Source organism: Benincasa hispida, chromosome 6, assembly GCF_027475165.1.
Source record: "Benincasa hispida cultivar pf3 chromosome 6, pf3_genome.v1.1, whole genome shotgun sequence".
Classification (NCBI taxonomy): Eukaryota; Viridiplantae; Streptophyta; class Magnoliopsida; order Cucurbitales; family Cucurbitaceae; genus Benincasa; species Benincasa hispida.
Window position 1 is genome coordinate 34622375 of NC_143483.1, and position 26093 is coordinate 34648467.

The 26093-nt window shown below is 30.6% G+C and overlaps 1 protein-coding gene across 4 annotated transcripts in view; it reads right to left on the minus strand.

Annotated features, from left to right (window-relative positions):
* Positions 1–12032, minus strand: part of LOC120079616 (calcium-transporting ATPase 10, plasma membrane-type-like) — a 44544-nt gene extending 32512 nt beyond the window's left edge. For all 4 annotated transcript variants that reach the window (XM_090314264.1, XM_090314261.1, XM_090314262.1 and 1 more), the window contains exon 1: positions 11894–12032. The gene's annotated coding sequence lies outside the window, so the exon portion shown is untranslated. The remainder of the gene's footprint in view (positions 1–11893) is intronic.
* Positions 12033–26093: the final 14061 nt, after the last annotated feature.

The window sequence follows — 26093 nt, forward strand, 5'->3', positions numbered from 1 at the left end:
GATAGAAATTTAAGTGCTTCTTTGAGATAGGTAAAAATCATAATAAAGAATTGGAAGGAAATAAGTATAAATTTCAAAAGACATCAAATTAAAAATGAAATTGTTATCAAATGAGACCTATTTTATTTAGTTTATAAAAATTGCCTTAGTTTTGAAAACATAAATAGAAAATTGATAACAAAATATATAAACATATGGGTGGAAGTAGTGTTTATAAACTTCATTTTTATGTTTAAATATTAGTTTGGTCCCTGTACTTTTAATTTTGGTTCATTTTGGTCTTTGTATATTTTATATGTTCATTTTAGTCCCTATACTTTCGACTTTGGTTCACTTTGGTTATTGTAATTTCAAAATGTTCATTTTGGTCATTCTACTTTCAATTTTGGTTCATCTTAGTAGTTGACCTTTCAAAAAGTGTCCATTTTGATCATTTAAAATGAAGTAAAACTGAAAATTAAAGAACCAAATGATCGCTTTTTGAAAGTACAAGAACCAAAAATAACATATTAAAGTATAGAGACCAAAATGAACCAAAGTTGAAAGTCTAGAGATCGAAATGAACATTTTGAAAATATAGAGAACAAAATGAACAAAAACCAAAAGTATAGAGACCAATCTAGTATTTAAACCTAATTTCTAAAAACCAAAAACTAAATTTTCATCGGACGAGATCTTAAATTTTTGCTTTTAGTTTTTAGAAAATTAAGCTTACAAACCTTACGTGAGAAAATTTCTAATGTTATGGGAGCACCATACTCCATTGTTCACATAGTATATTTGATTTCATAAATATTATCTCACATTAATTGTGTATCTCAATCTATTTTTTAAAATATGTTAACTTGATACATAATAAATAGATGAAGTATAGAAAATTTTCCGTACTCTTGTATACTAGAAAATTTCCTACTTACTTTTAGTTATCAATTTCAAAATGTAAACCAAAATTTAAATTTTTTTAAAAAAATTAATTATTAAAAAATTATTTTCGTTTTTGAAATTTAACTAAAAATATAAATGTTTACCCAAAAAAAAAGAAGGAGAAATCAAACACAATTTTGATAACAAAAAAGTAAAAAATTGAATAGTTATTAAATATGGCTTAACTAGTTAAGGTGTACACATATCACCAGATACTCACTTTAAAAAAGAGGAAACAAGAAAAACAAAATCTTACCAAATATGTCCTGTTTTTTGTTTTTAAAATTCATCTTAAATTTTGGGAACGTTGTTTTAAAAAATGAGAAAGGAAAAAAAAAGCTATTAAACAAGTCTATTTCTTAAAAAAAAAAACAAATAATTATCGTTATTTACTAACCTAAAATAATTCAACTGACATAAAATATGTGTTATCAATTTCGACATTACAAAATCTAGTTATAATGATAAAATGAAATCAAGCAATATCAACCTAAACTTTTCAACCACAGATTTAATAAATTAATAATTTTCGACCGGACCTTCATATATTCTAGTCCAATAACTCCAAAGAAATTTAACTAATTTAATCCTTTCGAAAAAGTATAGTTAATTTAATTCTTTCTAAAAGCCATATGTTAATATTTTTACCTTCAATATCTTACGAGATTGCATCTTTTGACAATGTGTCTAATTTTTAAGTGACAAACTAATGAAAAAGATATACATAGTCAACTAAATCTTGCTATCGATCAACTTCCAACAAACAAAATGAAAATTCGTCAAAAAAAAAAAAGGAGCAAAAATGGAAAAAGTTTTTTTGACTTCTAGATAAATATAATTAAAATACGAGGACTTGGATTTTTTTTTAAAAAAAAAAACTATTTTATAACATAACCTTGAATTCAGCTTTTATCACTTTATTATTTTTTTAGGACTCAAAAAGATGAATCTAGGTTAAAATAGGGGTGCACATAAAAGCACCGAAAACCGACCGAATTAAGATATGTTGGTCGGAACTAGGGGTTGGCTGGTTGGTTTTTCGGTTTCTTGAAAAAATTGAAAACCGACAACTGATGTATGAATGTATATATATATATATATATTTTTTAAAAAAAGTATAAAAGCAGGCCATTTACCACCAACCAAGCCCAAGTCTACTATTCTAGTATTAATTTATTATTATTTTCTTATGTTACCTAATTTTCAAACCATTACATGATTTATTTAATTTTTTCATAAAAAAAATGATTAATTTAAAATTAAAAAAGTTGCTAATTTTATTAACCTAACAACAACACATTATCAATTCATCTTTATTTTTCATTCACCTTGGCTCCTCTTTAAAAAAAGACCAAACCGACCGACCAAAACGATGTACGGGCGAATTTCACACTCTTTTTTGGGTCGATTTTCGGTGCCGGTTTTCTCCCAAAACCGACACCGACCGATGTACACCCCTATATTAAAACACTATTTTATTATTATTATTAATTATTAAAAAAAACACCACATTCTTTTCTAAAATAAGTTATTGTTGGTAGTTGTTTCACTTAGGATATGAGGTTGTTTGGTGTTTCCAATTTCTTAAAAACATATTTGTTTAAGAACCTTTTTTTTTTCTCTGATCTCACAATTTTTCATTTTTTAAAAATAACATTCCCAAAATTGAAAATTTAAACTTCTTTTATATATATATAAAAATAAGAATATATTGATATCGTTTTTGTTTCTTGTTCTTAGAAAAAATGATATATAACTGATTACTATCTTTTACTTTTTATTTTAGAAAATCTTAAATTAAAAATGTAAAAATTTTACACGAAGCAAGTTTTTGAACTTGATTGTTGAAAAATTTTATGTTATATTTATTTTTAGATGTCTGTTATGCACTTTAATTATAAGTAATAAATGATAAATAATACTTTTATATATATATATATATATTTTAAAACTAAAAATAAGAAATTTGATTGTGTTATTTTCAAGATTTTTACACAATTTTAGAAAACGTATATGAAAAAAAATGAAAAACAAGAAACAATATCAACTACCCAAATAAGTCGTTTTCAAACATTAGAAACCAGAAACGAGATTAGAAACAAAACTTTATCGAAGGGTCCTTAATTTTTTGCTTTTTATTGTTTAAAATAGAAATACAAAAAATATTATTTTATAAATTTAAACAAAAAAAATAAGAATATATGATTCAAACAAGTGCTTTTTTCCCTCAAAAAGAAAAGAAAAAAAAAAACAATATCAAACATGTCTCATGTATTATATATATATATATATTGATGCAACATCTGATAATAAGTTTTATTTATTTATCACGAAGATCATTTAAAACGTTTTAACCAAAACAAATATATAATATTCAGAATTTGGAATTTTCAAATTTATTCCAGAGTTGTTTTTATGAAATTTAATATAAGAAATTTAAGTTTCGTTTGGATTATTGTACCTTTTAAAGTAATGGTTACTAATTTTACTTTTTGTTAGATTAGCTGCAAGAACCATATTAGTGTTTAACAAATTAGTTTTAATTGTTTGGTAAATATATACAAAATCATCGTTTTAGATATAATAACTAAAATGAATCTAATATTATTGTTAAAATAGATATATAAAATAAATTTTAATTTTAAATTATAAAATTAAATATTATATTATACTACAAATTTCATCTATTTCAAAAAGAATCTAAAAGCTAATAAATAGGACTGTGATTTAGAAGTGAATTTAGTATTGGATTTAACAATAGTCTATTTTACCAAACACAAGAAACCATTAAAATTCTTTTATAATTACATCCATTTCTCCCAAATTCAATCCCAATCTTATAATATCAAAACCAAACTAGATATACCTTTTCTCATTAAGATATTGTATAATGACCAAAGGACATAAATAGTTGAATTTTAAGAAAACAAAAGAAAATAAAAAGGTTTAAAAGAAAAAGAAATTAGAAATTATATTCAATATTTCCCAATTCAAAATTAGAAAAAGGAAAAAAAAATCATGAATTATGTGTAACATCACGAATTTCAGAAAAGTTTAAGTTATTTATATAAAATTATTGAGTTTTAATTTTCCGTTCATTTTTTAAAATTGGAATTAAATTGAAATAATTGAAAAACTTTTATTAGTTAAATTGAATTTAATTGACTTAGATATCTCGTATTTCTCGAAAAAGCGATTCGATTGTTGGGATTTGGTATGAAACTAATTATCTTGAAAATATTGAATTTTGTCTCCCTTTGATTTTGGAGCCAACTTAAAATAATTAAGGAAATAATTGATTTTATATAGTTTTAAATTGATTCAAATATTTGAAAGAAATTAATTTGTATCAAATTGATGGATTTTATGTCATTTAATTTTGGTTTTTGAAGCATAAATTACGGTAATTTGAGAAGTTAGTTGATTTATTAATTTAATAGAATTTTCAGAGATTTTGGAGATATTATGATAAAATATTTTATTTATCTTTCTAGAAATTGAAAAAAAAAAATAAAGAATTGAGATTTTTCGAAATTAAAGGAGAGTGAAAAGACGTAGAAAATCAGGGAGAAGGCAATTCGATTTTTCAGCGACAAATTCCACAAAATTGTCAATTTCCTGAGTTTGAACCATTGGATCGTGCTAAAATTTGATCCTGTTCAAGATATATAGAGTTTCATTTTGAACGGTCTCTAGTTTGTTCGTAATTGCTAAATTGGAAATTCCCCTTCTCTCTCCTCCTCATGCATGACTTTCACTACCAGCCGCTAGCTTAAAAAATTTATGCCATACGTAACACTAGTTGTCTGTCTATGGTTGCTACCGTTGCTGGCACCATTGTCAACGAAATTGATATCTTAGGGAAATTATTTGATGTTTTATGGACTTTTTTTTTTTGGAAGATCTTGAATACTCATCAAATCTTGGTTAAGTTTTGACTCACCCATATTGTTTTGATGTTGAAATTGGATTTTACAGATGCTCAAGGTGCTTTTCGATAAGATTAAAATTTTTAGGCATCCTTTCTTTTGTAAGGTTTGGGGTGTTGAGAATTTTTCGATATCCACTAAGTGTCGGCTTAACTTTTGTTTTCATGTGATTTTTGGAGGTTGGATTAAAAGTTCTAAAGTTGTTGTCCAATAAAGTTAAAGGTTGATTTTAGTGATGTAGTTGTTGGATTGTATTGAATTTTGAAGTTTCGGAGTGGTTTTAGGATCAAACCACGTGTTGGGTAAGTTATTTGGAGATATTCGGGTTAAGCTGTGATTAGAATTATGTCCTAAATGATGGAATTAATTTTGATTGTTGGTATAGGATTTGATTTAAGAATCGAAGGATTTTGAAGTGTTGTTCACCAAATTTCAGATCAATTTCGAGACAATTTGGGTAAGTAATTGGATCATGGGACTGTAAATATTTGACCTTAATGGATGATGTAAATTGGTTGATTAAGAATTTAGACCTTATTTTGGAAATCCTAATTTTTGGTTTATCACTTAGGACTTAGTTCGTGATCTTTTGGGCAAATAAAAGTTAAGGTTGTTTGAGCTCATATTGACTAAAATTTGAGATAAGTGTCTGGCAAACCAGTCTTCTACCACTTGGACTGCTTATTTAAGATTACTTGAATTGTTCACTTAATGGACTGATTACTTAAGATTACATGGACTGTTTCTTGAGACTGCGAAGGCGGATTCGACTGATAATTTATGACTGCATGACTTAATAGCATTGACTGATTGGATTGAACTGTTTTGTCTGTAAAAATATAACATAGGAGTTATATGAAAACATGCATGCTAAGTTACAGGGTTCCTGTTAGTTTTTCTTATATGGACATGTGTACACACTACAACTGATTCATGTTCCTTTGGTTTCATATCTATGACTGATTTATGGACCTTCAGGTTATACACTATATTGATTCATGTTCCTTCGGGTTTATGTCTATAACTAATTTGTGGGCCTTCGGGTGTGACATTACGACTGATTCATGTTCCTTCGGGTTACACACTACGACTGATTCATGTTCCTTCGAGTTCATGTCTGTGACTGATTCATATTCCCTGTGACTGATTCATATTCCCTCGGGTTTATGTCTATGACTGATTTGAGGACCTTCGGGTATGATGGGTGTACACCGATGCTTAGATAAACTAGCTACCAGGTAACCTAGAGGGCCCAATAACGGGTCACTTACTAGGTATTGTTATAATCATCCTTTATTCCTTTATGTTTTCCAGGGAATGATAGGAACAGGTTGGCGAGTGACAGACGGGACCCATGACAGAGCTATATGAGGACAAGAGAAATCGTTTCCGCTCAGTCTATGTTTTTATCATTTGAATGTTTTGAAACTAGAATTTAATGTGAGACAATAAATTTTATGTTTTGAACGTTTTCTTTATGAATATTGTTTGTAGCGGACTCGAATAAATTTTTTATTTATTTATTATTTATTTGTTTTTTTAGTTTATTTTGGAAAAACTATCTTTATTGTTTTAATGAATTTTTTTTTATGGAATTGGAGTGTATGGCAGAATTTGAGGTTTCTTTCTGAAAAATGGCAAAACCACCAAAGAATAAGAATAATGGCAACTCATGTGACATGCACATGGCAAATTTCTAAATCCCTGATCCCTGATTTTCCCTTGCCTTGTTTTATCATCTACGAAACTACAAATACTAGGTAATTCTATAATAGAAAACAAGGTTGAAATATATGTACAGGGTAATTGTTGTTAACATAATTTATATATTTTATTATTATTTTAGATTCTATTTAACCACTTTTTAAATTTATCTCAATATCTAGATGTTTCTATCAAATTTATATTTGAAATATCCATATATTATTAAAATTTCTTTTATCTATATATTTTATTAAAATCTCTATATTGTTTTTCATAATTGTATACACACATTTTAATGAATTAGCCGTATATTTTTCAAATTTTTAATAAATTAGTTGTATATGTTAGTTTTGATATTATTTTATTATTTTGAAAAAACAAATATCACTCCTTAAAAAATGGTAATGCGTTGATTGCACAAGAATGATTGTTTCATACTTTGCCATAACCTTTGTTACTTGCACAAAGGTTTCATCGATTTAGGTTTTCTTATGGTTTATACTATAACTCTATAATTAGGATTTGATTTAAACTAAACCAATCTCTTTCTCATTTTTCCCTCTTTTGAAATTTAAATTTATTTTTAATATAAAAATTAGATTTTGATAACCACTCCACGAATTGATTTAAAATATACCAATCTCTTCCACATTTTTCTCCCCTAATTGATTCAAATTAACTATTTGTTTTGATTTGATTTAACCACTTTCCGAAAATATTCCGAATTAATCAATATTTAATTTTTTTAATCACCATTTGGATTTTTAATTTATAATACATATTTAGATTTCACATTATTTTATTCATTTTTTATTATTCTAAATTTGGATTATTTTTTTTTTAATTTTAATTAGGATTTTATGGAATATTTTATACATATTGTCATCTAATAATAAACTGTATATTTAATTTAAATTTGATATTTTTTGTATTTTTTGATTGTCTTTTATTCATTATCATCTTATTAAATTATTATATCATTAATTTATCTTTTTGACAAACAAATAAGTATTCACTTTTGCAATCTTACTGTTTTTGTTATGCCTCTACAACGAATTAGGTTTAACGAATTAGGTTTTTTCATAGGTTTTTGTGGATGATGAAGTTATAAATACAGTGTAATTATTGAAGCTTATAAAAATGGAATTATGAATAGAGTGTAATTGTAAATAAACGAACTCTCTTATTGATTTTTTCCCCCGAATTATATGTGAATTTATATTTTATTATCAAATTAGATTTTATCTAACTACTTATCGATTTTTTTTAATCAGAATAAACAAAAAGTTACTGTTTTTTTCTCTCTAATTTATATTTGAATTTATTTTTTATTATCAAATTTGATTTTATCCAACTAACTTTTGATTTGTTTATATGTTTGTTACAAATTCAATTGTATCTAAATATTTTTTTATTATAATTTTATACATATTGTTATCAAATTAATTTGATTTTTTTCTTTATATTTTCGATGTTTTCAATTTTTCATATACAAACATGTAAAAATGGCTTGTTGAACCTAAAAAGAAACATATAAATGAGAATTAAATTTTAAATTTTTGAAACAAGGGGTGTGTATATATATATATATATATTTAATTTATTATTCTTATTCTTATTATCATAATTATTATTATTTATTAAAAAAAGATAACAAAAAACTCTAAATCTCATCTTCCTCATCTTTTTCACTTAGTCATCCCAAAATCTCATTTTCTCTTTTGCAATCACATGTCTTGGATCGTTGGTTCAGCAACTCTTTCTTGAATTCCATTATCTTCGCTAGCTTTTAATGACCACCCCTCGCCAGGTTGCCGACCTTTTTTCGTTTGCACACATGTTTTCTGCTTTTGTTTTTACTCTGAACATCATTTTCAACAATGACGTTCTGGGATTGATAGTGTTTAAAGTTGGCTTTCAAGATCCAATGAGCAAAAAGATCACATGGATTGAAGATGATGAGACTCCCTACAACTGGTTTGATTGCCATCATACTTCCAATAATCACATTGTCATGAAGTTGCAAATCCTTCACATATTCACTTGTCACCAACAACTTTACTGGTAAAATCAACTTTGCTCTTTCTCATAAAATCAACTTTGCTCTTTCTCATTTTAGAGGAAGTCCATTGTTGTATACATTCATAAGTTTCTAATGACCCTATTGACTGCTCGTCATCTTCTCTTGCGTAAAGGACCATATAGGATGATTTTTAATTTTTCTTCTGAAATGTTTAGATACTATATATTTGTGGTTCTAGAATGTCTAGGTAGAGTGTATTTGTGGTATTTGTATTGTTTTTAAAGCAGTGTATCTCTACATTTTCATTTGTACTTAATTTTGTTGTTTTTAGGGTAGTTTTGTCATTTATTAATTGTATTTTTTTATTATATAAATTCGTTTGGTATTTTTATAGTTTTGAAACTTTTTTGCCATTTTTTCAAATGAAACTTTAAAATTTGCTGTTTCTCTTGTCAGTCCAATTTTTTTTGTCAAAATATATGAATTTTAAATGTATATTTAGTTGTAACGACCATTGTCAGAGTACTCGAAAGGTCTAGTCGTTACATTATGATCCACTCTTGAAATAAGGTCAACTCAACGTATAATCTCTCTAAAGCATGTATCTTTGACTCAAAGTTTCGAATCTCTTCATCATGAATATTATTATAGTAAAAAAAAAACCAATAATTATATTGTCGATTTAAGCTCAAAACTTTTAGAAAAGAATTAATTTAATTTAGCATATTTGTTAATAGTTTGTAGCGATTTTAACTTGATTCTATTTGAAATCAACTTAAAATCATATAAATAAAATTAATCTCTAAAATCCTATCAAAGTAGGAAAAAAAAATCATAGAATTCAGTCTAAATTATTAAAAAGACATAGGGGAAGATGAACCCATGTATATAAAACCACTCAAATATAATGAAAACCCAACATGATCTATTTGATTCTCACATTTTTCTCTAATTTACATAATTAATCCTTACATTTGAACCAAAATTGCAATGGAAGGTTTAATAAATTTCAATAGAATGGTTTAAATTGATATAATTATTGATTTGAGGTTTTAGTTGAGACAATCCAAAATTTACGGGTATAACTTGATATTTGTCCTAGATAACCACAAATCAGAGTATTGTTTTGTGGTTTTTTATTTTTTATTTTTCCATTTATAAAATATATGAGCTCAGTGGATAAGGTATATGACCTCCTGGTGATCAATAGGGTATGTTGTGTATCAGTTGAAATACGTTTATGTTGGCTCCAAACATAGGTTAATTAATGTCTAAGATATCCTATCGTTTCTAAAGTTGATGGTTAAATCGCAACTTTCTATATTCATTGAATTAAATAAACATTAACACCATATAAGCTACAAATTGTTCGAAGTTTAACATTTATTATTTTAAATTCAATATGGTGCGAAGTCAAAGGAGTAGATTTAAACCTTTGACTTTTGGTTGAACGAGTATATGTGTTGAGCTACGTTGATATGCTCGTGAATTAACAATTTGATTAAGTTTTCTTAATATATTAAAATTCATAAATAATTAACTGTTACATTAAATTTCATTTATATCAATTTGTAAGTTTTCATTGATTAACAAAATCACAATATTTATACGCTTTAATAGAGTATTATTTGTTGTTCAAAATTATTTGTTCCTTAGAGTTTGTAAGGCAGGTTTTGGTAGATTTTAGTAAATGTTGGGAAGAGTTCCATGTTTGTTGCAGGTGTGGAGCCTGGTGAGGCAGAGGAACTAGCTGCATTTATGGGATTCTCTTTTGGTTCGTTGCCTGTTAGGTATCTAGGGTTACCGTTATTGGCTGGTCGGTTGAGGGCTATGGATTGTGTGCCTTTAATACAGAGGATTACAACTCGTATTAGAAGTTGGGTGGCGCGATTCCTCTCTTTTGCTAGAAGATTGCAACTTGTTAGATTTGTTTTACAATCTTTTCAAATGTTTTGGTGTAGTATCTTCGTGTTGTTTGCATGTATAACTCATGAGGTTGATCGTCTGTTACATAGTTATTTATGGAAAGGAAGTGTAGTGAGTCAAAGTGGTGTGCGGGTGGCGTGGGATGAGGTGTGCTTGTCGTTGGGAGAGGGAGGTTGGGTGTGAAACATGTGGCTTCATGGAATCAGACTGCTATTATGAAGCTGTTCTAGCTTCTTTTAATTAAATCGGGTTCATTATGGGTGGCGTGGGTGGAGGCGTATGTTTTGCGTGGGCTGTTTGGAGTGAGGTTGGGAGGTCTTGGTGCTTGAGGGTTATCTTGCATTGTGGTGATAAATTCAAGCATCTGGTTTGTTTATTGGTCGGCGATGGACAATCTTGTTTTGTTTGGTGGAATCCTCGGTTGCCAGGGGTGCAGTTTTGGATTCATATGGGTCTACGGTGGTTTATGTTGCAGGGAGTAGTTTGGAGGCGTGGTTGTCGGAGTTCTTAGATAGTGAGGGAGGTTGGAGGTGGCCTGGCGCCTAGGGTGAGGGGGAGGATTATTGGGTTTGGGAGCCGGGTGCTAGTGGTTGGTTTTCTATCGGTAGTGCATGGGAGAGTTTGCATCCTCGTCGTCCTAGAGTGTCTTGGGCTAGTATTTTGTGGGCGGGGATGGTATTTCAAGCCACTCTTTCTATGTGTAGTTAGTTGTGAGCGATAGGTTGGGTACGCGGGATTGGTTGAGGAGTTGAGCAATTAATATTTAAAAAAGAATATTGTTTTATTTCGGCTACACGAATTTAAAAAAAAATGAAAAAACTTGATTGGTTGCTATGCAATAATGTGTCAATATTTAAGAGCTTTACGACATCGTTTTTGGGGACTCAAAATAATGAAGACGTAATTTCTTCTTGGGAAGTTAAAAGGAAATTTCCTCCCCATTTCCTCTTGATAGGGAAAAAAAAGAAAAATAATAATAAAAAAAGAGCAACTTCAAGTTCCTTAAAAGTTGAAACCAAAGAAAAAAAAAAGATTTTTTTCCCCCTTTTTAAAGTACACTTTAGCTTTCAACCTCTGATGAAATCAATAAATAAAACTTTTATAAGAGAAAGAGATAAATATTAGTCGTGTTTTGATATATGATTTATGATCTAGAAATAGGGTTGTAGTTGTTGAAATTTCTATATCAACCCACTCAATGAATTCAAAAAGAAAAAAGAAGAAGAAAGAAGAAAAGAGATGGTGAAGTTTATATTAAGAATGAACAAATATTTAAAAAAGATGAAGAAGAATAGAGAGAAAGAATAACAAAAATTAAAAATAAAATTAAGAGTAATAAAATAAAAATGTGAGGAAAAAAAGGGTTGGTAGTTGCATATATGCTTACCTTGATGAAGCAGAAACCCACAAACCAAGTAACAAATTTGATCCTTTTGCTTTCTATTTCACCAAGCAACCTCCCTTTTCTCCATACACTCCACATCCTTTTCTATTTGGATATTCCACACCCAACTCACTAACCCTTTCTATTTATTTATACCCCCACAACTATCCCCATTTTTTTTATTTTTTATTTTTTAAATCTAATGGTTAATTTACAAAGTCTACTTCTACATTTTTTTATTTTAGGTCTATAATTTTTAATTTTATGTCAAACGGTCCATATATTTGATATTTTCTAAAGATTTAAATATTATTTTAGGTTCAGTGTTTTTGGTTTTTGTTCATTTTTAGTTCGTGTACTTCTAAATTTGGTTCATTTTGATTCCTATGGTTATGAAATATTCTTTTTTGTTTTTGTACTTTTATCTTTTGGTTCATTTTGGTCTTTATATTTTTTAAAATTAATCATTTGGTCCTTTTGTTTTCTTTTTATTTCCTTTTTAAGAGATTTAATTGGTTACTTTTTAGAAAATCAATAATCAAAATGACCAATTTGAAAATACATCGATTAAAATGAACCAAAGTTTCAAATTACTGGAACCAAAGTAATACTTAATAGGGGTGTTCAAAAAACCTTTTTGTTACTTATAACACAATTATTTATACATATATTGATTTTAATTTTATTTAATTATGATATTTTTTGAGTAATTTATTTTTCAACAACTCTTAAAAGTAATTTTTTTGTACTTTAGAAATAAAATTTTCACTATATAAATTGAAATTGACTGTTAATCTTAATTCAATATATGAAAATAATTCAATTAGATTTTTACATATTTACGTTTTGTTTCTTTTAGAACAAAATTTTGAATAAATGATCCGATTAATCTGAACCAACCCAATCCAAATGTTTGAGTTGAGTTCATTTTTTAGTAAAAGGTTATTTAGGTTGAAGAAATTTACAACCCGAACAATTGAGTTAGGTCTAAAAAAGTCTTTCAATCCAACTCAACTCAACCCATGAATATCCCTAATAGTTAAACCTATTTTAAATTAACGAATCTCTTATATATTAAACTAAATTTTATATAAAAGATTTTGAACTTTCAATTTTGTATTATAATAAATTTTCTTATTTAAAAATTTTAAAATTTATTAGACATTTTTAAAGTTAAGATCAAATCTATTAGACACAACCTTAAAAGTTCAAGAACCTTATAGATATTTTTTAGAATAAATTTGAAATTTAACTCATTGTAAATATATGGTTTGGTTATAAATTGTTTGGGTATATATTTTCAAAGTCTTTATTGACATGATACGTAGTGAGTTAGCATAAATTCAAAGGAGAAATTAGACTCTTAAAAACAAGTTGAAATTTCTACAAACATCTTAGAAATTTTGAGGAGGAATTAGAATACTTAGTTATGAGACCTAAATTTGTTTTCTACGTTTTTGCCAAGTATCTTACATCAAACTTATCATATAAGTTAATTTTAACATTTACTAATGGAAAGAACCTAATTTAAAGATGTTAAAACATAAATGAGATTGAAACTAAACTAATTAAATCGAAGAAACACCCAACCATAGAAGTATAAAATACATGTTTTGTCAACATATTAATTTAAAATTACGGATCAATTTGATGATTTATCATAGTATTAAAACATGGTTGCAATATCATTGCAATGTCTTAATTTTTTTATTTTTTTTTTGTTTTTGGGAAAAAAAATATTTCTTTTCATCTCTAAGTTTTGGATTTAGTTTGTATTTGGTCATTGAGTTTCAAAAGGTTACACATTCCATCTATAATTTTTAAGTTTGGTTTCAATTTAATCCATAGGCTTTAAGATGTTACAATTTTCTCTTGAGATTTGAATTTTGTTTCAATTCGATCCCTAAATTTAAACATTTACACATTTAACAAATCAAAGTTAAAATTTAAGAACTAAATGTGAAACATTTTGAAATATCTAGAGGTCAAATGGAAACTAGACCCAAAATCTAAAGATCTCTTTTTAAATTTAGATTTTATTATTTTTAATTTTGGTTAGTGTGGAAAGTTCAAATTCTCATTTCACGCCCAAAATGAATTTAGCTCAATAGTAATCGGTATAAATTTTCATTCCTATAGATTGGAGGTTCAATCCTCATCCCGTACTTATTAACTTAAAAAAAAATCTCATTTCAGAACAGAACTTATGGATATTTTTTTTTAATATATATAAGTAGAGGGCCAACCCATGCATGTCGATCTCGATACACTAAACCAAAAAGTTGTTGGTTTGTAATTTCTTCGAAAGTTCCAAAAAGTAAAGTCGTCGTCACTTAATCCAACATTCTCTATGGAAATTGGAGTTTTCTTTTCGTGGGGGCAAAATTTGTTCAATAAATATATCAAACAACAAACCAATTTGTAAATAGGAAAATTGTTTTAAATGATAAATTTTTTAAATATAGATATCACATGATTAATAGTAATATTTTGCTATATTTGTAAATATTTATAAATATTTTGATTTATTTTATTCTATTAAAAAACAATCATTGTAAATATGACAACTTATTATTATTCTTTTTTTTTTTTAATAATTTTTTTGGATTTAGTTTTAGACTATTATTACATCTATCACTGATAAAAACATTTTTATGTTTATCATTGATAGGCCATTTCTACTTTTATCGATGATATATGTCCATTATTGATACTTATTTATCACTTATATATATATATATATAAATCAATGATAGATCTCATAACACACACAAGTCTGCAATTTTAATCACTGATAGACTAATGTAAATAATCAAATATAGAAGAAATAACAAAAGTTAATGTCATTGTTATAGTATTTCTATTTTTTATTAATAGTGTATATTCATAATCATTCTAAAAGTAAATAAAACATGGAAGAAAATTATGTAAGCACTTATTCGAAATCTCACTTATCAGATTCTATAGTGGAAGATAATAGGTTTTTTTTCTAAAGATTTTGTCATGATGTATCTGACACATGTATAATATTATGAAAGATGGACCCTAATAACCAATATAAATACGAATGACTCAATATTTGGGCATTATAATTACAAAGAAGACTTTTTGAAGACTTTCTCTTGTCTTGGTAGGGAATTGTATGATTTTAATTTTTCCTAATTACAGTGAATCAATAAAAAAAAGATCAGGTCAGTACTAAAACGAGAAAGCGCCTACTAATAAAAAACTTAAAATGGTATCATTCTTATGTACCATATTTGTATACAATTGAAATGATATCCTAGTAAAACTATAATAGTGTTGGGCTTGATAGGTTTAGATGGGCTGTGTTAAAACACCGTCTTCTTGAAAACAAAGTTGATTTGGGCTTAATTGAAAGCTTGGCCCGATGTGAAAACTAGATACCACTGATGAAAAACACTTGAATACAAAACAGTGTGCTAAAAGCACAATCCACGTGAAGAATGATCTTCACCCTACACTTTGATGGTCGAGATTAATTTCAAACATTCTGGAAATTGTAGACACTTCAATGACTATTCTTCTCTTTTCTTTGTTGCAGAAAGAAACCGAGAGAAAAGAGAGGGAGAACCAGAGGGAGATGCTGCCAGAAATCGTCTTGGCGATGAAGGCAAGTATCGTCTAGTCGATTAAGGTAAGGTTGTGATTCGTCTAGATGATAAGATAAGATTCGTCTAGACGATGAAGGTTTTGCCAAAGATCTTCTAGACGATGGGTTCGCTGCTGAGTGAGAGTCTACACGATAGGAGTGCCGAGGTACACGATAGAAGTCAAAAAGTGCACGATAGAGTAAAAAAAGATCAGGGAAGAAGAAGAACGCAAAGGTTTTTACGTGGTTCGACCAAAGATACCCTACGTCCACGGAGAAGCTAATGATTTCTAATAGGGGAGTTACAACAAGAAGTATTACAAGATAAGTTGTTAAGCTATCTTGATCTCTCAGTTTTTTTTTCACTCTCTTACTTGTACAAGAAAATACAGATGTATATAAAGACAACTTGTAACTAATTTCTAACAACTTTGAAGTTGAATTTCATTATTTGTAATAACAATAGAAGTGGTATCAGAGCCTGCAAGAAAACTTCAAGATTAGTCAAGATTCTAAAGAAGCAAAATCTTGGAGCTTTCAGACAGAATTTGAAGCAAAAATGGTAGTAGCAAAATATGACATTGAAAAGTTTGATAGGAAAGGAGACTTTGGCTTGTGGAAAGCCAATATCAAAGCCATCTTGGGGCAAAAAAGGGCTCATAAGGCCCTTGAGGATCCAGCCAAGTTGCTAATCACTGTAACAAAAGAAGAAAAGAAAAACATGGAGCTAATTGCTCATGGCACACTTGTTCTAAATTTGTCAGACAATATTCTAAGACAAGTGATCAACCAAGAGACAACAATCAAGATGTGGAACAAGCTGAATGAGCTTTATGAGACTAAAAATCTGCCCAATAAACTTTTCCTAAGGGAAAGGTTTTTTACCTTCAAAATGGGTGCTTCGAAATCCTTGACAGAGAACTTAGATGACTTCAAAAGGATTACTATTGAAATCAAGACTCAAGGATAAGAGATTGGGGTAGATAATGAAGCCTTTGTGCTTCTCAACTCACTATCGAATTCCTACAAAGATGTAAAGTCTGCCCTAAAATATGGTAGAGACTCTCTAACCATTGATATTATCATTTTAGCCCTTAAAATCAGAGAGATGGAGCTCCTAACCATCAAAGAAGATAAGCCCAGTGCTGAAGGCTTATTTGTCAAGGGTAAGTCAAAGTAGAATAATAAGGAAAAGGGGAAACAAAGCTCAGCAGAAGAGGGGAAAGAAAAATCCAAGGTTAGATGTAAATATTGCAAAAAACTAGGACATCTAATCAAGGATTGCAGAATCTTAAAGTGGAAAAATGAGTAGGAAAACAAGCAATCACAACCTCAATAGAAAGTCCAACCAAATCAGTCAGGTGAAGCCTCAGTTTGTGAGGATTCTTACTTCTATTCAGATGCTTTAGCTACATCCAATTGGAAGGTAGATGATGAATCTAATAAGAACATAGATTATGTTCTAGACTCAGGGTGTTCTTTCCACATGACACCCTACAAAGACTGGTTCAACCCTTATAGAGAGTTGAATGGAGGCTCTGTCTACATGGGTAATAATAACTCATGTCCAGTGGTTGGTATTGGTTCTGTTTCACTCAAACTTGAAGATGGATCAATCAAACTATTGAGAAATGTCAGACATGTGCCTAAGTAGAAGAGAAATCTGATTTCACTAGGCATGCTCGATTCTATTGGCCGTGAATACAGAGGAAATGAAGGCTACTGTGAAGTTTTGAAGAATAGTAAGCCTATTCTTAGAGGGGTCAAGATTAATGGTGTCTATGTTGTTCAAGGAGTTCAGAAAATGCGTTCAGCTTTGGCTGTGATTTAGAAGCAGCCTATTGAAGGAGATCTTTGGCACAAAGACTCTTACGCATTAGTGCCAAAGGTCTACAAGATCTTGCTAATCAGGGAATTCTACCTAAGGGAATTCATCAGAGCCTATCCTTTTGCGAACATTGTGTGATAGGGAAGGATACAAGGCAGAGTTTTGTAAAGGCTCAGTACACAACCAAGTCCATCCTTGACTATGTGCATTTGAACCTATAGGGTCCCTCACCTTTCCAATCCTTAAGTGGAGCCAGGTACTTCTTAACCTTTGGGGATGATTATTCTAGAAAATGTTGGATTTATTTCCTTAAATCTAATGATTTAGTATTTGATAAGTTCAAAGAATGGAAGATTATGGTTGAAAAATTGTCTAACAGTCAAATTAAGTGTCTAAGAACTGACAATGGGCTTGAGTATTGTGCATAAGAGTTTAATGTTTTTTTGTAGACAACATGGTATTACTAGACACAAGACTGTTAGGTATACATCTCAACAAAATGGGGTCACAAAGAGATTGAAGAGAACTATTATGGAAAGAGTAAGAAGCCTATTGTCAGATGCAATACTTCCTGAAAATTTTTGGGCAGAAGCAGCCTCATATACTGTCTATACACTAAACAGATGCCCCCATGCATCTCTTAACCTTCTAACCCCTGAAGAAAGGTGGACCAAACAACCTCTTAGCCTAAATAATCTAAGGGTGTTTGGTTGCACTAGTTTTGTCCATCAGAATAAAGGGAAATTAGCTGTCCGAGCTGTGAAATGTATGTTTTTGAGTCTCACAGAAGGAGTTAAAGGGTTTAGAATATGGCACCCTATAGAGAAGAGATGTATTACAAGCAGAGATGTTGTTTTGAGGGAGGATGAGATGTTTATGCAAGGATTTACATCTAATGTTACAACAACCTCAAATGAAGAATGATAAAATTGAGGTGGAGCAAGTTCTCAACCCTAGTTTTGATCCTTCAAGCTTAGAATCACCTTTTAATCAACTACCTCATCTTAAAGAAGAAGTAGAAGATGCTATTTCTGATCCCAAGCAAGAAGAACCAGACTTGAGGTGGTATAGCCTAGCTAGAGATAGACAAAGAAGAACAATTGTGCCACCTTCAAGGTATGATGACTACTTAGCTTTAAATGCTTCAGACTTATGTAATGATTCAGTACCCTCAACTTTTGAAGAAGTAGTGAGTTGTCCTAAAGTTAAGTTATGGATAGAAGCAATGAATGAAGAAGTTGATTCACTAGTCAGAAATAACACTTGGGAGTTGACACTGTTGCCAAAAGGTTGCAAGACAATTGCATCTAAATGAGTGTACAAATTAAAGAAGGGTTTCCCTAATGATCAAGGACCTAGATATAAAGCTAGGTTGGTACTAAGGGTTTTACTCAAAGACCAGGTGTTGATTTCAATGAGATATTCTCTCCAGTGGTCAAACAGACTTCTATCAGACTATTATTGTCTATTGTGGCTTAGAATAACCTAGAGCTGGAGCAACTTGACGTTAAAATAGCTTTTCTACATGGCTTCTTAGAAGAAGTTATCTATATGAGCCAATCTAAGGGGTTTGAGGTCATAGGGAAAGATGACTATCTTTGCCTATTTAAAAAGTCTATTTATGGCCTTAAACAGTCCCCTAGGTGTTGGAACAAGAGATTCAGTGACTTTATGCAGAAGAATGACTTTAATAAAAGCTCCTATGATAGTTGTGTTTATAGACTGATACTTATACTCATCCTATCTATTTGTTACTCTATGTGGATGACATGCTATTATCAGGAGCAACTATGAAAGAGTTAAATAAAGTAAAAAATCTACTCAAGTCAGAATTTGAAATGAAAGACATGGGCAATGCATAGAGAATTCTAGGCATTGATATAATCAGAAATAGAAAATCAAGTATTCTCAGCATTTATTAGTCACAATATTGTTAGAAATTACTTAAGAAATATCATATGATAGCGGCTAAATCAGTGTCTACTTCTATTGCTAATCATTTCAAACTCTCAGCAGAGAATTCATCTAAAAAATCTGACATTGAACATCAGAAGGTAATGTCAACTATCCCTTATTCCCAAGTTGTGGGAAGCTTAATGTATCTAATGGTGTCTATAAGATCGGATATTGCCTATGTTACAAGTCTGATGACTTGGTGAGTAGATATATGGCTAATCCGGGTAAAAGACACTGGGAGGCAACTGAGTGGATAATGAGGTACCTTAAGGGTACTTCAAGTGCTAAACTAATGTACCAACAGCTTCCAGACAGAGAACTAGAGCTGATTGGGTATGTTGACTTTGACTATGCTGGAGATCTAGACAAGAGAAGATCCTTATCAGGCTATATCTTCCTATATGGAAAGTGTGTTCTAAGCTGGAAGGTTACACTGCAATCAGTAGTAGCCCTTTCTACTACTGAGGCAGAGTTTATTGCTCTTTCAGAAGCAGTAAAAGAAGGTTTATGGCTAAAGGGTCTCCTAAGTGATTTCGGGATCAAACAGAATACAGTGAAATTTTTTTTGTGACAATCAGAGCACCATACATTTATCAAAGAATCCACAGTATCACAACAGAACTAAACATATAGATGTTAAATATCATTTCATTCGAGAACAGATTGAAGCAAAACAAGTAGAAATTTTGAAAGTTCATACCTCAGAGAAGGTCTCCGACATGATGACAAAGACTGTCACTCAGCTCAAACTTCAGAAATGCCTTGATATTATAGAGTTTGAGCTGAGAGACAAAGGTTAAAGAAGAACAGAATCAGTACAAAGAAGCTGAAGAAACACTTGAAGTTTCTTTTAAGTTGGAGATTGTTATTACAAATAATGAAATTCAACTTCAAAGTTGTTAGAAATTAGTTACAAGCTGTCTTTATATATATCTGTATTTTCTTGTACAAGTAAGAGAGTGAAAAAAAAAAACTGAGAGATCAAGATAGTTTAACAGCTTATCTTGTAATACTTCTTGTTGTAACTCCCCTATCAGAAATCATCAGCTTTTCCATGGATGTAGGCTATCTTTGGCCGAACCACATAAAAACCTTTGCGCTTTTCTTCCCTGATCTTCTTTTACTCTATCGTGCACTTTTTGACTTCTATCATGTATTTCGGCACTCTCATCGTGTAGACTCTCACTCGGTAGCGAACTCCATCGTCTAGACGATGTTCGACAAAACCTTCATCGTCTAGACGAATCTTACCTTATCTTCTAGACGAATCACAACCTTACCTCAATCGACTAGACAATACTCGCCTTCATCGCCTAGACGATCTCCGACAGCATCTCCCTCTGGTTCTCCCTCTCTTTTCTCTCGGTTTTTTTCTGCAACAAAGAAAAGAGAAGAATAGTCATTGAAGTGTCTACAATTTCCAGAGTGCTTGAAATTAATCTCGCCCATCAAAGTGTAGGGTGAAGATCATTCTTCACATGGATTGTGCTTTTAGCACACTGTTTTGTGTTTAAGTGCTTTCCATTAATGGTATCTGGTTTTCACATCGGGCCAGGCTTTCAATTAAGCCCAAATCAACTTTGTTTTCAAGAAGACAGTGTTTTAACACAGCCCATCTAAACCTATCAAGCCCAACAAATAGTAAAGGAATATGCAAACAACCAATGGTAGATGTTTATCATTGATAACTCTCAACCACTAATAGATCTTAGTCACAAATAAGACTATCAGCAATAGACCACAATTAGTGATAAGTATCGATATAAGTCAAGATTGTGCCCAATTGCAAATATTTTGAAATTGTGCTCGATTTTGCTATTATTTTGTGTTAAATTTCATGAATGCAATTAGTGAAAAAATGGGTTAAATTTAAATATGCTTAATTTTATTTTAGCTTTCGACTTGGAGATTATTCTTAAAAATACTTCCAGAGAATTTTCAATTAAAATGAGAGTAAAATTTAGAAAGTATATATGATATCATTAATAACATCCTTTTCAAATAATAAATAACTAAGTAAATAAATAAAAAAAATTATATCATTCATATAAATTGAGGTGTTAATTTATGTGACAGTGTCATATATACACATATACATACACATTATGTTGAAATGAATAGAATCAACTGTTCATGTTAAAATTGAGTTGTAAATGATGTTAGGTATAAATTCTAATTTTAAAGGAGGATAATGGAAACATACCCAAAGTATAGGTGTGTTTTATATCATTTAACTAACTCTTAGAAGTTGTATCTTATAGCTGTGTCTATAACGATTAAATTTCGGGTCTTCAAATTTTTTAAGTCATGTCTAATAGTTTTTCTAAACTTTAATAAGTACGTGACATTTTAAATTTTTGTCTAATAAAACTAGGGACTATTATTAAATTTTAGATTCAATTATAAAAAATAATACCAAACTTTTTGTAATTCATTTCAATAACATTCCTAAACTTTCAAACTTTGCATTCTCTTAAACCTTCAAAAAGAGTTAAAAAAATGCCCTTACTGGTAGTTAATGACGGGAAATTAGATGTCAATTTACTCAACAACTAAAATTCCTTGGACGCAATATGCGATGCATGTTCTTAAGGTATGCGTTGATAGTCATGCGTCGATGGTCATGCGTTGGAGTGACTATGTGTTAATAAATGTATGCGATGACCATGTGTTCTATCACAAGTTTTCTTGTGCTCACGCCAAGTATAATGCGAACACAAGTTTCTCGGGTGATTCGAGGTCAAAAACAAGGACTTATAGCTGGCTGAATGCGGTAATATGCATGCGGCGGTTGAATAAAAGAATGGATGGGAGGTTTCTAAGTACTTGATATTTAAATATCTTGAATTCTCCAAATCCATTTAATTTCAATAAATTTAAACATTAATTATATCGAATATTATTATCCAAAACCCTAATTTGAATTTGAACATTTCAAATTCACTCAATATTTTAATCCTTTTACGAGTTAGTAAAGGGACTTTTGGACCTACAGATCATGAGCTCTAATGATTTGAGATTAATTGGATAAACTCTTTAAATCAAATTAATCAATATTCGTTAACTACCGAGACATACCACTATAGTTTAGTAGTTGCACTCTCCTCACTGTAGATACATTTTTGTCCATTTGATTTAACCATAATCAGTAAGTCGATCATCTATTGAATAATTGGTTTAGGTTAATGGATTATTGTGCAAGTAATATAAAATCAATCAACCATTGATTCAACTAACATAAAACTACGAGGCTTTAGGCCATACACCTTAATAGGTGGAATATTAATTCTAAGAAGGTTAAGATAAAAACTAAGCTTACAAATGAATACGAGACTAAAAGCCTAGAAATAGGATTGTCACGTAGCCTTAGAAATAAGGTACACCATAGGATAAATAAATTGCAATTAAACTGAGATTCAACTAACTATAGAAATATATGCACTAGCCGCTTAGAGCTCCAAAAGGAACTTGACACAAGACCGAATAGGAGAAGGTTTCTCTCCGTTGAGTCACTATTGATCTGATGCGGTCGCACTCAATGCATAAAGTCTAATGGTTGAAACTTGACTTGAATCCCTTGCTTTCTATTATAGTTTATCTTTATCATTTGCAACAACTACAAAATCACTTATTTATTGGTTACCCCTTGGTTCGCATAAAAAAGCTCTCTTAAAAAAATTGAATTGAAATAGTCTCTTGGGATGCGATACTTAGAATACTCCCAAATTTATTACTTATTACAGTATATGCTTGCACTTAGACCATCTCTATTCTCATTCTTATCACTTATACACATTTGGTCGATCAAGCGCAAAAAATGTGTATGTAAAAAACTTGGTGTGAAGAGCAAGTACACACGTCAAGTTATAATATAATAAACCAATCAAGAGCCCAAGTATTGTCTTCTGGATATCAATGCACAAATTATGCTTAACTATTCTAGAATTGTTTAAATTTTATTTAAGGATTGGAAACTAGATGATTTTGTTAGGATTTGTGCTCTAGAGCCTTATGGTTAATTAGTTAATTTATTTTAATTATTAATATGCAATATTAAATTATCCATTACAAATAAAATCCAAAGTTATTATATGTAATCTTGAATAGTATATAGTTGATATATAGGTGGATCATGTTCAAGTAATAACCTAAATGTCTATAGAATATGGATAGAGTTGGGTGTCTTATCATGGAAATACTATGGATATGATCCACTTTGTAATAGTTACAAATGATTTGATTCAAATTGTTCATGTGTAGACATGTGAGTGGGGTTATCCTATATAAAGAGTTTGTATAAGACTGGTGATAGCTTGTAGAAATACAAGCTATTGCACCATTTTACTTAGAATTATGAGGGTTGATGAGCAAAATATGCGTTAAAATGACTAAGGATTCATGTGGAAAAATGATCCTGCATCGATTAGCGCTGGAAAATTCTCGCTGACCCTATATTATGCATTATCTTGTTTCAAAATGTCTATTTTTGTAGTTATCGCAGGAATTGATCGCATGTGTTGATCCCAAACCATCACAAAGTTGATCACATGCGTTGATCTTAATGAAGACAAGTTGGTCTCATGAAATGTCGTAACTACAGAGCGATAGCCATGATAGGAGGATGATCGCAAAATGGGTGGAATGTGTTGATACTTCAGAAGAAACAATCATGAACGCTTGCCTTGGGAGTATCAAAGATATAAGATCATGATGACATTTCACCTATCGCGACAAGAATAACAGTGATTCAGAGTGGGATTTCCAAAGTTGTCAACATTTGAGCTCTATAAATAGAGTCTTGAAGCCCACATTCAAAGCATCTGGGACTTCTGCCTTGGACAGATTTTTATGATCATAGACGAGAGCATGAGCAAGAAATTCTTTGAGAGTTCTTCACTTCCACAACTCCCTCTGATTGACAACCAGAACTTCACCGAAGATAGAGCTCGAGAGATACTACTCTACCCCCCATCCATTGCACCATCGACAGCTTTGACACACATCTGATGGAAGCAAGAGATTGCCTACATCTAGCCCTCCAACTCTCTTTTTACCTTTGTATTGTATTACATTTTGGTTTAAGACATTAATATATTTTGTAACCAATGCATCTCTTTAGTTTCTTCAACATCATTTTCATCATCATCTTCTACTTTACCATCTTTTACTTTCATCGCAATGAGTTAAGTGCAGATTGCAAGAGTTATCGCATACTCAATCATGCAGCATAGAGATACGACACATGTAGCAAACCACCGAGAAGTATACGTTGCACGAGTATAGTGAGCCAATCCTCTTTGCTTAGTGCGAGGCTATCACAATGCTTGTCTATGGGCAGAGTAGCTATAATCAACTGCCCAGGAGGGTAAGTAGTGGAACTCACTAAGTAAAGTAAGCAGCGTTCCTAGAGATAGGAATAATCTTATGCTCAACGCAACCATGCGTTATAGAGATATAAGCATGTGGCTAACTACCGAGAGGTGTGCGATGCGTTATTGTGGTGAGCTGGGATTACCCTTGCGACCAAACTTAATGACTTTGTGAAATTTTCCCTCAACTCTACTTCTCCATGCATCTCATTATGCATTAACAGTTGCCGCATGTCTACCAATTCTCATAGTCAAATATTAATTGCTCAGTCTTTTTAGCTAGGAGTAGGAGTAGTGCATGACAATCAACTTCTTTCTTTTTATTTTTATTTGCCGCCTCAAATGCATTACTTTACATTCATCTCTTAGTTGCAATTCCCCGTGTTCGACCTCAGATCATCCTGAGAAACTTGCATTCTCGTTATACTTGGCGAGAGACCAAGAAAAATTGTGACAGGAACACATGGTCATCGCATACACGATTAACGCATATGATATATTCTTCAGATTATCGTAAGATCATCGCACACACCATTAATGTATATTCATTAGATTAATGCATGATCAACGTATGACCATCAACGCAAAAAATTAAAAGTTTCCTTTCCCGCATCAAGGATATGAGTTAAAGTATATTTGAATTTGTTGTGGAAAAGGAAACTTTTAATTTGTTGTATTAAAGGATATTTGTTGCTTCCTCTGTATACACTAGTCTACACAATATAGCATAAGAGGGGAAAATACGAGGGAAAATATAGAGGAAGCGAGGAGGAATTCGGATGGGTGGCTGTAGAGTTCTTGGTGTCTGACCTAACACATAAATGCCCTATCTTATAGGCTGTCGAGAGGCTAGGACGATAAAGGATGGAGCTATGACGTCGTCTTATTTTCCATAAATGCCAACTTTCCATATTTTCTTCAACCCTGCAGGAGCAGCACCACATTTCATTGGCCTTAAGGTTTTGACTGATTTGCCCTAACGCTGTGGTGCTTCCGAAAATCGTAGCTACTGCCTTCAGCACTGTGGATGGCACCGCATAACGCCTGTGATGTTGCGACGAAGGGGCATCCAAGGTCATTGCCTCTTTTTGACCTAGTTTTTTCATTCCGACTTCAATAATTCCATTTAAGCTTGATTTTTATCCTAATGCTTGATTCTATCTCCTTAGCACTCGAGACATGCAAAATCATCAAATAAATATGTAGCTTGAATTAAGTCGGATAAGATAGCACATTTTAGGTGCTATCACTCTATTTTTCTATATTTTAGTTACTGTTTTCTTTGTTCTCTTGTAATTTCTGTTGCATTTCATTTCATCTTTTGTATTCATAAATTCTTATTTAATAAAATCAATATTATTCTTTCCCATTATCAGTTAAATTCTTTAAGGGATTCAGTCTTATGGCTACCCTAGAAAAGATGTAATAACTTGAGAT